General features: G+C 44.1%; 1 protein-coding gene across 1 annotated transcript in view; it reads right to left on the bottom strand.

The window, feature by feature from the left end:
- LOC139660775 (rap1 GTPase-activating protein 1-like) overlaps positions 1-12,587 on the bottom strand; it is a 42,437-nt gene extending 29,850 nt beyond the window's left edge. Inside the window, exons 1-2 of the mRNA XM_071539005.1 lie at positions 12,560-12,587; positions 4,317-4,351 (exon numbers count right to left, since the gene is read on the bottom strand). The gene's annotated coding sequence lies outside the window, so the exon portion shown is untranslated. The remainder of the gene's footprint in view (positions 1-4,316; positions 4,352-12,559) is intronic.
- Between the last annotated feature and the right edge of the window lie 1,560 nt (positions 12,588-14,147).

Raw genomic sequence — 14,147 nt, 5'->3', positions numbered from 1 at the left:
CCAGCTAATGGTTTTTACTTGAAATTGTGAGTGCATTTTTTTTCTATATAACTGTATCCATTGAAAGAATAGAAAAATACAAAAAATATTTCTTAACAATATGGCAGTGCTATCAAATACTACATGCCAGGCATTATAAATAATACAATCTCTGTAGGACCTGAGTGATGTGAGGAGACTCCTTGATGGGTTCTGTTTCAACAGCTTATGGTCCCGCACCTCCCCTGACAGCTGGCCATAGCTTTAGTATGCATTGAAAGGGCCAGGTACAGCAGGTATCTTTGAATAAAGCATGCCCCCTCCACCAACAGTTCCCGATTTTCCACCTTGCCTTATCCGTCACAGTGTCGCTGTCCGGATTTCCTAGGAAACATGCCCCTAGGGGAAATCACAGGCATGCAAATGTGCCTTTTCAACAATAGAGGGTCACTGTGCAGAATCTTTCTGAGCTGTGTTTTGAGTGTGATATTAGAGCTACTGGCATATTTTGCTCTAAATGTAATATAGTTTGATTCAGCTAGTGTACATCCTGCCTATCAATCAGATAACAACAATATAGATAAGACCTCAACAGCATAGTGCAACAAAATTGATTACATCTATAATCCCATGGGAGAAGGTGATAGCTTCCACCAAAAAGATGAAGAAGGAAGAAGAGCAGGGAATGGAAAGGTCCGGCCTCAGCGCCTGTTCCCCACAGGTTTACCACACCATCCTCTGCATAGCAACTGTCAATCAGGCAACACCAGGGATAAAACCAACCAGCACAAAGGTAAACAAAGATCCTGGATGACTCTTCACCATCTTTGCACCAGAAGGCACGGGAGCCCAATAGACTGTGGGAAGTCAAGGAAATGAAAGCTGCCAGAACAACTTTGCCACCCAAAAGCTCCAAGGATCAGATTCAAGTAAAACGAAAAATGTCCTGACAGACTTTTCTGGCACCTGTCTCATTCTTCAACAACCCGCTTTTATCTGAGCCTTATGTTAAGACGTTTTGTGCTGGTGCTGGATGTTGGCTGACATGTTAGTATTTGGATTATTGAGTCGGTTAGAACCGGGGGCTAGCTTGTCACTTTGGTGCTATATTAGGTCAGACAGCAGGAGACTCACAGAGACGGTCTTGGCTGATTGGGCTTGACAGTTTGCTCTCCCACTATGTCCCCTCTTCCAGACAACTCAGCTTGACATGCACAGATGAGCGTGCACAAGCAAGGTGACATCGGGCCTGGTTTCACAGTGCACCAACGCTGTGGCGTGCGCATGCGCGGGAAAAAAAGAGCATGATGCAGAATGACACCTCACAGCCATGCAGTGAACACAAACAGAGCGTTCGCAATGACACCTCTAACGTCTTTGTACGCAGAGGCAGGACAAACAGATGAAATAGAGAGCATCATAAATATATATTGAGGAATCACATCACATACTTCGGAAAAAATAGTAAACTCGTTCAGTAGCATGAATATAAACAAGATAAACTAGAGAAAACTGTTTTTGGAATGCCTTGGGGAAGGTCATTAGGTCATATTTAATCACTATAAATAACCGCCACATGCCGTGTTCCTGTCAAAATTGACTCAAGAAGAAAAGAGATTACATCAGTGTCTTGATGCAAAGTTGCAAACTCATCCCACTTGAGGACAAATTTAATATTCTTCACTTTTTACTAAATCATAACACTATTGCAGACTGCTCTTGTGTCAACAGGTTCAAAACACTCTACCACTAGAGGGCAGAGGTCAGAGGATTCAACACTTTTCAGTGTATTCACATACATCTTTGCTGCAATATGCTATGACGCAAAAATACTTTGATGGGTATGAGAAGAGGATTGAGCTGTTTTTGTTTTTACTGAACTCTTAACCTTCCTAGAGAGCCTGCAGCCTCTGTTTTGTGGGTTTCTTGAAAGTGCAGCCCTGTCCTGTGTGAGTGCATGAAGCCATTCTCCTGGGTGAGCTGAGGCATGGCTGGGCCAGCAGGGTCAGTGGCGAAGTTGTCTTAATGAATAGGCATGAAGTTACACAATGACAGCCTGCCACACTAATCCGTCCTGCTCCAGGGACAGAGAAGTAGAGTGCACTTTGTCAGTACGTATGCATGTGTGTTAGAGAGGGAGAGAGAAAGAGAGAGAGAGAGAGAGAGAGAGAGAGAGAGAGGGAGAGAGAAAGAGAGAGAGAGAGGGAGAGAGAGAGAGAGGGAGAGAGAGAGAGAGGGAGGGAGAGAGCTTCTTATACAACACCTCAGTATCGCCGCGATCCCTGCTAACCCGCCTCTTCCATTTCCTCCCATCAGGAAAGCTTAGTAAGACAGGATTACAACCAATTACAGGCCTCCCTCGGAGAGAGCGGAGACGGGTCCTGAGGATCAGCTGTTTATTGTGTGTGACCCACAATGACCAGATGGAAACTGGTTGTTTAACATTTAATCAACTATAATATTCAACGGATGATTCAAAACTGATGGAAGCAGTAGAAATACTGAGAAATCAGAAGGGATGATCTTGATGCCTGTGATTGGTTCTACCCATAAACGTAATGTTATAATAGTTGTTGTGAAAACAGTCTGCAGATTGCTGTGCGTTATACGAAAGCTCCTGTGAGCATAACAATACTCTCAATTCAGGTATGCAGATTTACACCAGCAACCATGTACCTTGGTGAACAGATCACAACATTAAATACATTAAATGTAAAAGAGGCTTCCCCGCTGCACATATTGAATACATATAGTGTTCTTAGAGCTTATTACCTCTTTATGGTGAGGGGAGGTATTAATGCCACTGTTAGAAATCACAATTACTTTCAGGCAGGTTAAAAAGTAAACTCACCAGAATTTCCTTGGCCTTCCAATTCGGAAAGGTGAGCATGGCATTTTGCAGGTTTGTGCTTTTACAGTTGTGCTGTTGGAAGATTTAGCTCACTGTTCTAATTCCCAGTCACATCCTGCCCAACATACCTGCAGGAAAACTTCAGTTCAATTTTGACTCTGGCTCTCCCAGTTTGCAGAGGTTCGTCTTGGCTTCAGAAAAGAGGAAATTACTTTCTTATCTCGCTTTTCTCCTTCAGCTTAATACACTGAGCAATCCTTCTTCTACAAGCAACTATTTTTGTGAAACATTTGATGCCACTTTCACAGCCGCCCCATCTTAGCACCACAGGTTTTCTCGTTCAGAAATTCATACTGCTGAGTATGAAAACCGAGAGTATCTTGGGAAGGATCCCCAGAATGCATCAAGCAGTATTCGTTGAATTCCTCTCTGCTTTGAAGAAGAATATGACTCTGCTCAAGGGAGTATGGCTGTGAGAACCACGTGTGACTACTGCTGAGCACTAAATTACATTCATCTCTTTGTTGTGATAGGAAGAGGTGCAGACATTAGGCTTTACTGTTCTCTTCTTTCTCCTCCTCATCCACTCCCTCCCTTTCTCCTTCTTCCTCCTCTTCACGTCCACACACCTCTTTGGCTCTCCTGTGTCGTTTCTGTCCTCTTTCAGCTTCTCCTCTTCATCTTTTTCTTTCCTCCAGCATCTCTCCGCCTCTCCTCTTCTTCTATAGAGAGGAGCTCTGCAGCAGCTCTGTTAGTCTGGTGCAGTAGCAGTCCAGCGTGCCGTCTCTGCGAGCCCAGTCACTGCTGAGTAATGCAGGCCTATAGCCGGCCGGGCCTGGCGGGACAGATCCGTCTGTATGTGTATTCCAGAGGGAGGGGATGAGGATACTGCGGCGAGGCACTGTTTATCCGGTGCAGTCAGACAGAGGGGGTCGAAGGCCAGGACATCCGTGCCACCGCGCCTAAACCTTTCGCGAGCGGAGTGGCCTATCTGCAGTGGCAGCAGGAGTGCATGCTCAGCTCCCAGCCGGGCTCCACGTGCCACACATACAGCAGCGCTCGAGCCGTGCCAGCACTGCAGAGATGTGCCTGGCGTCGGTTACTGTAGCAACCGGAGGGGGGCTACAGGCAGGATGGTTGGGCGGTGAGGCGGGATGGGACTGGGGGGAGGAGGAGGGGGGGTGTCAGCGTCCCCACTCCTGCCCATCTGCCGTACCTTTCACTGGCTCATTCATCTTACTTAGACTCTACTCGCTGGACCGATTCTCGAATATAACTTACATGGCCGGTGTGCGTCAGTGACATTGAACACTCCACAGAGCGGCAAGCCTGACTCTGTGTATGAGAATTGTGATTCACTGTGTTTGCCAAACTCAAAAAGCAAAGTCACGTCAAACTGAAAGCAGACATTTTAGAAAACAACGTAATGTCCTGAGAATAATTTACCAGATTCAATGACAAAAAGAGAGACAGAGGAATGACTCACCATATGCTCCTGGCCCTGAGAACGTCTTGTCCACTCTGAAAAAAGTACAAATGAAAGTTAAGCTATTAAAAGCAGGGGTTAATGTAATATGATTTATCTACAAGTTTATGTGACACTTTAAATGTCTTTTTTTATTCGTCTCTGCCAGAAAGAACTAAATTGGATTGATAGTAGTAATAGTCTGCTTGGCAAGACACCATTTCAAAGTCTATAAAAAATGATGAAAGAAGATCAATGTGGGGTACAACACTTGATTATCGAAGTCAACTTAATGCTATTAACTCTAGTAAACAGGTAAATGCATAGTGAAATCCACAATAAAGACACATGTGCAAGTTACAAGAAAACACACTATAGCCTGCTAAAGATTTTGACCTTGAAAATGAAATATATTTTATACATGGATACCAGGTGGCATACGAATGAATCCCACACTCTGCCAATGGTTTCCACGCTCTTGTCTGCACCAGTCTCTGTCCCCCCCTGTCTAAATTAAGTGGCAAAAATGCAGAAGGATAGTGGACTGTCCATTCCACTTACAAAAAGTCCACTCAACTGAGAGAGGGATGGCTACAGTGAGCCGGAGTTACCCTAAATAACTCATGCCATCTGTTGAAGTAGCTTTTCCAAGAGTGAAAGGATGATTACCAGCCTGGTGTTTCCTGAGACAAATTAAACTTGTCCTGGTTTGAATCCACGCTATGATACCCATTACCACTGTCAGTAACTATCATCTTGCCTTAAGATACTGTGGTTTAAAGGGTCTGAGCAGTGATCACTGAAACAACACATGTTAATTGGTTCTTTTGAATAACCAGATGATGCAGTGTTGGGAAGCTTCTCGGTTGACAAGTGAGAATGCACAGGCCCATTTATGCCAATAGATGGCACTGTGTGTGCAAAAGAAACATTAGCCCCATGTCTGACAGGTGAAATTCATGATGAGCTGGGCTTTCACTCTGCTCATCAACCAGAAAGCCATGTATTACAATTCTGGAAATATCGTCTGCATTGGCTGGGGTTTTAAAAAGCAGCCACAAAGGGCCAAATACTGAAAATCTTATAATCAGTGCAAACAACAAACACAGTTTCTCCTGGCATGGGGCACTCATTTTTACCTACAGTGAGTGGACTTCCTTTGATACTGATACTGTGGCTCTAGGGCCCAGTGCATGACTCATGGCTTTAGGCCTGTCTCTTGTGATAGTTGGTGGTGGTGAAGGGGGGGGTTAGCGTTAGCTTTATCAGATGTCCAGCTCGATACTCCAGAGCTGTGTCACTGTTGACCCTGCCTCCCCTAACCATGTCCAACTCCATCCCTCCACCCCTCCTGCCACAGCTGGGTCTCTGACTGCTGTCCACCCGGTGTGTCCCAGCAGAGCAACCACAATCCAGACCTCTTACTCATCTTTCCCTGGACAGGATTAGTCTGCATGTTCGATGGTAGTCATTACACAACAACATCTCAGGCATACAACAACCACTTCTGGAAATAGAGCTGGCATGTATATCTTACAGCCTAGCGCCGCCTGTAGGCTAGGCTACATCTAGCATAAATGATCTAGGCTAAAAGAATTCATAGACACAAACGTACAAGGCAAGCTGCTGTCATTTTTGTTAATATTAAAAAAGGTTTGTAAGGCAGATTGTTTGAGACAAATCTATTCCCAAGTGGTAACTTGTAAACCAGAAGTTGGCACTTCCTGGAGCCTTTTGAGAAAGTCCCATTTTTTATTTTTTATTTTTTTTTGGGGGGGGGGGGGGGGTTGCTTTGGGACAAATGAAAACCTAAAACTTCCTCTTTCTGAGAAACTGTGTTACTGAGAGGAAACAGGTCCAGGGGGATATGTTTGTTCACTGTACTGTAGAGTCACGAATCAGCAGAGTTGCCATGGTACAGTAGGTTGCCGCCTGATTCCCTCCGCTGCAGAAGATCGCTCATCATTTTCAACCCCGGGTCAGACTAGCGGGTCTCCGCATGACACATAATGACACTAAAATGGATTCTATTCTATCTCAAATGTGCTATCGGTCTGGATTTCACTGAGCCAGATAGACACACGTGCAGATAAATCACAGCTTTATCTCACATGAAATGCATACTTGTCCTTGGGAGAGAAAAAAAATGACACCAAAGCACTTGGTGGGGTGTTGGCTCTGTTCACGTGGAGCTTACTGTGAGGAGAGGAGAGCCGTCTTCATATGCACTACATCACTTGGAACAATATTTTCTAAACCCTGTCCTGTGGTGCTCACCCATTCTCAGATTTCATGGAATTCCCATAAAATGAAATCAAGCAGGGTGTGTCTTGGTCCTTGGATGAATGCTTTAAACTGAAATACCAGCACCAATACAGGAAATTGGCTATAAACCTTACTCCTCACTGCAAATCAGAGCATCACACCCCAATGTTGAAGCCTACTGTCAACATACTGTGACAGATGACGGGTGGACTTTGTTGAGATTATGAGATGAACATGCTCTTCTCCTTCCCCTATATTAAGCTGCCAAAACACGCATGGCTACATACTGCACAGTACACATGATTACTTGGCCATGTCTCAAATATTGTACTTGTCTGACATCAAGCTGCAATCTGAAGAAGATCTGAGCTTTCTGATGAAAGGCGATAAGGTTCTTCTCAGACAGGGGGCCAAAAGACAGAACGTCGCTAAAGGAAAAGCTGCTCGCCTTCATTCTTATCTGCCGTTTTGCATTCCACTATTCTCTGCACATTTCGTGAAATGCTGCAGTTCTGTCAGCTGGAGATTACCAGATTTTTTGTTATTAAAAGTGCAGAATGATAACGTTAAATCAATAAAAACAGAAATTCTTCATGATATGTCAAGTCAATAAGTTTGATTATACTTGTGTTTGTTGCTTTATTCCACTTGATGGTGCGTCAGTAAATCTTGTATGTTTCTGAATAATTCCCACTTGAGTAGTGTTTTGTAAGCTCATGGGCTGGCCATCTGTAGTGTTTTGAAAAAGAAATAGTCAATAAATCAATCAGTCAATCAGTTAGTGAATTAATCAATCAATCAATCAATCAAGTCAACTTTGTCCTATCATAGATCCCAGGCCTGAACTGAGCAGGACGACGAGCAGACGAAGAAGAAGCAGAAGGGCTGACAACAGCGAGACAACAAACTCTCAGCCTTATCAGCAAAACAAAGAATATTCTGTTTCTCTCTGAGAGAATTATGGTTAGAGTGGACAAAAGTAGGCTATAACAAATTTGCCTGTGCCAATGCATTTGTAGGGTATGAGTCATATTTGCACATTTAAATCTCACAGTTGAAAACAGCCTGTATAGCCTCGTTTTTTCTTTCTGTGGAGAGAATAAGGAATAGAAGAGCCAGCACATTTAGGTTTACACGGCACGCATAGGAATTATAGCTCAGCAGGTGGTAGCCAAATACAATTCTGGCAAATTGTTTTTCATGCTTCCTCTCCACTGTCAGCTAGGTATCATTAAACCGAAAGCTGGTTTCCATGGAAACAAACTGTAGCGAGGGATAAGAAGGCTCAAGGCGGCCCTCAGAAACCCTTGGCCATCACCATGTCGGCAGCCGTGACACTTGACAACGAGTTTACTCAACTTAATCTGCCTTTAAGTGCAGCTCCTAATTTGTTTCCCTGTTAAACTTTCACATTTTCTTCACCTCAACTGAAGTATTTCAGCTTCATGGGTGAAGGTTCTAATTCAATCCCACCATCACTAAGCGGCAAGGGTGTCACAGAACAAAAATGAGCCGAGGCCCATGGTATATCAAGTCAACAACACTGCTTATGGCAAGTAGGTCACCAGACAGGGTTGAGGAGTCAGTCCTGATGGAATCCAGCTGAGAGCAAACAACTTCCTTGTTCAGCAGCCAGTGTTCTTGTAGAGTAACTCCATATCTGAAATATGAGCACTTTTTAATTCAGGATCATTTCTGATGCAGAAAAAACACATCTGATCTCAATATTGTCCTGAAACAACAACTGCATAATCACTTGCCTTTTAATATTTCAATATTCATATAAGACCCATTTCAAGGAAGAGACATTTATATTAAATCACAACATGCTGTGCAACTGATACTGAGAACATGAACCTGAGCGCACCCAGGTCCCACGATTAAAATGATTCCCGTTCCCCGCTGCTGCGTAGAATTCAAGTGGAGACACTGTTAATATTACAGCCAATTGGCCCAGCTGGGGCTCAGAGCATGCTGTCTACAGCCTCAGTGGCAGGCCTGTTGTCATTCCCCACTTCAGGACTTCATGCTCTGCAACCTAAACACAACAGTGATGAAAAGGTCACATATCCTACTGCGGTCCACCCTGAACACAATCAGGGATCAAGTTGGAACATATTTATCGTCAGCTCATATATTTAGCAATACATTTTCAAATATAGATTTCTTTGATCTTGAATTTACGCAGACTCTACCATAGTTGCAAACCGAGAAAATGAACGTTTGCATGAGTCTCTGTCCCTCACTTCCAAAGCCCTTATTTGGGTTAAAAAAAAAAAGTCCATGGAGGGGCCAAAAGCCCTGCTTATAGCCTAAGCACCAATGTAAGCGCCAAGTCCAATGTAAACCCCTCTGAAGCTCAGGCGCTGGCTGTGGAGAACTGGTAAGCACATTGGCATTCACATTTTGAGTTGACCTGTGGGTAAGACTCTATTGAGTTCAGAGGGCGGGATGTTCAGCAAAATAAAAGAAGGTGGATGTCTAGATGAATACACAAGCCTTTTCAGTTTTGTTCTGAATAAAGTTCATTCTATCATTAACACCTACATAAACACCCATTCTCATATCTGCTCCTCTAGTCATCCAATGAGAATTTGTCAGAATACAAACTGAATACTATCAAAAATGGACTGGGAAGAGACACACAAAGCCTTGGGCAATCTTGGACAATTTCTATATATATAATGCGCAGACTAATAATAGGAAATACTGGGCGAACAATACCGGACGAGACCGAGTCCAGACTGCCTACTGTATCTCGGCCTAACGTGGGCTGAATGAGGCCATTGACTGGGTAAATGAGAGTAAAGTGGCTGAATGTTCTCATTTATGCTACAGTACAGTGCCATACAGTCTGTATGAACACACTCACACACACACTGGTACCAGAGCTATGCTGACTAGCAATACTGTCACTGCTCCATCTATCACATCCACTTTGCAAACACATGCACACACGCACGCACACACACACACACTGTGAAGAGTCTGAACTTTTGTCTAGTTGTGCTAGTTGTGTTGATCTTTGCATAGGCGCTAATGTTGTCAAGAATGGTGGTTGTCCTGATAAATTACCTTACAGTGCCAGTCCGGTGTGTCTTGTAACCTTTTAGCTTTTAAATTGGAAGAATCGGAACCACACTCAACCATGTGTTAATGGGACACTGTGTTAACAAGCATCAAGTTACAGTGCAAAACTGCACAACACGACTGCAGCAACACTTCCACACCTGTTTAGAGCAGGCCACCATCTGAGCTTTTGGTAGCACACAGTGACCCACAAAGTACAAGCCTAAAATATAGGCCTTCAGTTCTAATAATGTTCAGAACAAGAATAGGTTGCCCAGTGACTACTAGCTAGCTGCAGCTCACCCAGTGCTTTCCTACTCCATCCTTCTCCTTGGATAGCTTCCCATTGTGAATATGAATGTGAATGTGAATGTCAAAGTAAATATGAAAGGTGGAGTGACTGAATAGGACATGAAGAGCCCTCTGGTTGCCCTACATCTCCTGTTTGTTTTGCCACTGCCCTAGGAAAGGTACTTGAATGGCCTCCTGTTCTCAAGAGGCCCTGCCTTGCGGTCTAATCATCTTTTGTCATGCAAACTTTAGCTTTTGTCGAGCAAAAACGCCCACTCCATGTTGTTTCCCTGCTGCCCATAATGGAATATTCAATACAACTCAAACACATAAGCTTTGGAGGCGACACTACAAAAAACTCTCCAAAAATAGCTGCCTCTTAGATGAAAATTATCAAAGTAGTACTATGTGTAGACATAAACGTAAGCTTTAACCAAAGTAAAGCCTAATTTCTAAACTAAAATACTGTAAAACACCCTTTCCTCTAAGAGTGTATGGTCTTCTTTACATGCAGAAAGGACATTTTCAGATCAGCTGACCACAGAGAGCCTATAGTGCTCGCCTGCTCCAGTTTCAAAAACAATGGGGGCCTTTCCACTTGGTTGTTGTTGAACAGGATCTATTCTACACACACACTCTCACACTATTTCTTTCTCTTTCCATCAGACTCTGCAACACACACCATCACCGTGCAGGTTGCCTGAAAGTCTTGCCCCTGAGGCGATGTGGAGAGTGTTCAGATCTGTTACTAAGCCATAGGCCCTCGCTCCGTGTTTATTTCATGATTTCCATTAAGAGTTTATGAGGAGAGAACCAGTGTGAGCTGAGGAACGGGCCATGGAGGAGGCTATACAGAAACAACAAACACAGCTATAAGTTTAATATAGCATATGACTCAACTGGCTACCCACCATGCAGTGCAGGACATTTGAGACCAGTAAGCTATATAAACACAGTCTCACAAATACCCAGTGTAGCGATACCTTGGGACTTGTCGAAAAAAGGATATGAAAGCTCAGTGTTTCAACGTCGCAGCGCACAGCACGATTGCCTTAGGAGTGTTTTTGTTGACAAACAAAGCAACATAGCCTGTACAAGAATAGACCGGTAAATTGAGATAGATTACATTAGCAATGTCTGGAATAACCTCAAAATAGTGCACTATAACAACTCCTATGAAGTGGCAGATCCATTAACATTTAGTGCCGACATTATAGAGAGTGCTGGGTCAAAGAAATACCAATCTGAAGAGACCAGAGGGGCTTCATTCCTTTCAGTGAATGCCAATGGGATGCAGGGGGCAGAGTGTATTACAGATCACCTGCTGATGTGAGCAATCAGACTGACCTATCGAAATGCCAAGTGCAATGTACGAGGCCACTTCTAGATAGACGCCAAGGAGAAAAATGCAAGTTGCAGTTGTTTGCTTTAAATAGAAAACTGATCCACTAACTCCAGAGTTTTCAACTGTGTGCTCCGGGAGCTATTAGCTAATGGTGTAATTTCAGAATTTCTTGAATGTAGCCTCTCACATGCATACACACACACAGACACAGATGGATACACACTCAGGTACACACACACATACACACGCATACACACACATGCACAAATACACATGAACATGCCACTTGTCCTTGAGTGAAGGTAAAGCAGCGGAGCACCTGTTCACCTGTTGACTAATGGAAACTCTTTGCTGACTGTATGTTTACTGCGGAGTATCCAGTCCCAGCGGAGCTGGGCCACATAAATACACTGGGGATGTGAGTAAGCCCACTGACTATAACCTGCTCTGACAATAAAGAAATGGGAGATACAGCACTTAACAGTACAGCATAGCACTGGCTCTGTTTCTATTCCAATTACAGTATAAATCAATTCTAAACATCGCAAGCAACCATGACAGGTAGTTAATCACATATGCACATGCAAGAACCCCCCCCCTTCCACACACACACATGCATGCACTCACACAAACACACACGAATACGCACTATGAGGTGACATCTTGAAAAAAGACCAACATCAATCAAATCACGTTTGATAGGTTGAGTAAACTGTCATGATGGAGATTTCTGTGTGTGTGTGTGTGTGTGTGTCTATGTGTGTGCGTGTGTGTGTTTGTGTGCGTGAGTGTGATTAACTGCGGTGAGCTGCGGTGTATAATTCAATCCAAGTCCATCATGCCTTCAGCTCTGATGGGGCCTCAGCAACACTTTCCTGTAGATATTCTGCACTAACTTTGCTCTCTCAGTAGTAATATTATTTTGTGTCTTCTACATCAGATTGCTCACCATTACTGTTCCCGAATTTGACTCTTAATGATTCAGTATGCCAATGAATAAAGCAGCCACAGCAGTACTGCCATAACAAAATGGAATGGAAAGCTACAAGCACAGACACACAACTAAGATATTCATCCAAAGCTGTTATGATGAAGATTGCACTGGAACTGATATCCCAGCGCAACTGGCAGAAACATGCAGACACAGATACAGACACAGACTATACACAGTCAGACAGACAGGGAGACAGAAACAGATATACACACACAGACACACACACACTCGCACAAATGTGGACTGTGTGTGGTGCAGAGGTTCAATAGTTGTGTAAATCAGAATGTTATTCCCTCTTACCCTCCGTAGGCTCCAAAAGTGAAACTCCTCTTTCTCTGCGGCATGCCGGCTAATGGAGAGCAGTGAGTCAGTCAACTCAGTGCTGAATGGAGCCAGCACTTGTGTCACTTACGCTGAGTGAGCACGTGTGTGTATGTGTGTGTGTGTGTGTGTCTGTGTGTGTTTGTGTGTGCTTTGCCTGTCCTCTGAGTTCCACTCCCCCAGCCTCGGCTCCCATGCCCTCCCTCTTCCCTGCTTGCCTCCTTTACAAACAGGGGGAGGAACGACAAGAGGAGGAGGGAGGTGGGAGGAGGGAGGAGGGAGGAGGGAGGAGGGAGGAAGGAGGGGGAGGAGGTGGGGTGGGGGGTGCTGACCATACCAGTCTCCCAGGGAACCAAGGGTGTAGTGGCAGCCCTCTTCACATACAGGCTACATCCTCTCTCTCCGACACGCAGACCGCAGAAAAAACACTGGCAGGCTTTTTTTAATCTCAAATTCACTATTTAGCCATAAAGCTTGTGAGCACAGCAATGACAGTAACACTGATAAGAGTCTAAAGCCATATTATCAGCCATTGGATCGTGTTTAAAAAATGGGCAAACTACACTGGAAAGGGTAGGAATGAGGTATTGGTATTGTCACAGTTTGCTGAGAACAAGTCTTGCAACACTAGTTCTCCCTCTTTCCGTAACATTTCCCTCGAAGACAGCTGGTCAAACAAACTGTAGACATCAGACAAACAGTTCATCATTCTTCACAAACATCCGAACCGCAGAACCATGCTCCAGGTTATTAAGCAGCTGCGTCTGTATGCTCCTTTTCAGCAGCAGGCATGAGGTGATGACCCATTAACACTTTTCCAATCTATCCATCCAACTCGTTTTGTTGTAAGCCCATCACCTACACACACAAAAGGAGGGTTGATTGAGCACAGTGTTACCTGTATTGCTCAGGTAAATGGCTGCATTGATTGGATCAGGCAAATGTCTGGACATATAGAGGCCCTCCTCTGGCAGGCTGCTCCATTTGTTGAGTCCTATAAAGCCTGGTATACAAGCTAATTGGCAACTATGCATTAATGCTGCCATGTTATTGAATAAAGAAGGATTGCAGGATTGCTATTCTAGAGCAACAGCCAACTATCTGACAGACACTCACTTCCAAAACATTTGCACTATGTTGGGTGCAACAGACTGCTATTTTCATGGCAGGACAGGGGCAGTTGTATTGGTTGGGGAAAACCAAACTTGTTACTAGTTGACAGCAACACATTCTTCCAATAAACAAAATGTCACCAATCCAGAGCCGCAGTGTCCCCAAGGGCCAATGATGTCTGCATCACGTTAGCTGCAAAGCACTCATAGTAATTGAGCAGACAAGCGCTCAATTAATCAATGGGCCTGCCAAACAAGCATAATCATGTTGATAGACAGTTACATCATCTCTCCACAATTACATCACCTCCTTCCTCTAAAACTGCAATTTTCTAAAAACATTCCACCACAGCGTCACGGCCCTTGGCTGACTTTGTCTTGTCTTAGTAATGGACCTCACTTTGTCTCTTGGCACATTAACTCTGTGGTAATGTCCCTGGATTAATAGATCCTTG

Source organism: Centroberyx affinis, unplaced genomic scaffold (genome assembly GCF_046629955.1).
Source record: "Centroberyx affinis isolate AG114_WGS23_722 - 3 ecotype Tasmania unplaced genomic scaffold, CSIRO-AGI_Caff_v1 ptg003381l_1, whole genome shotgun sequence".
NCBI classification, from domain to species: Eukaryota; Metazoa; Chordata; class Actinopteri; order Beryciformes; family Berycidae; genus Centroberyx; species Centroberyx affinis.
This window is presented reverse-complemented; position numbering and strand designations above follow the sequence as displayed.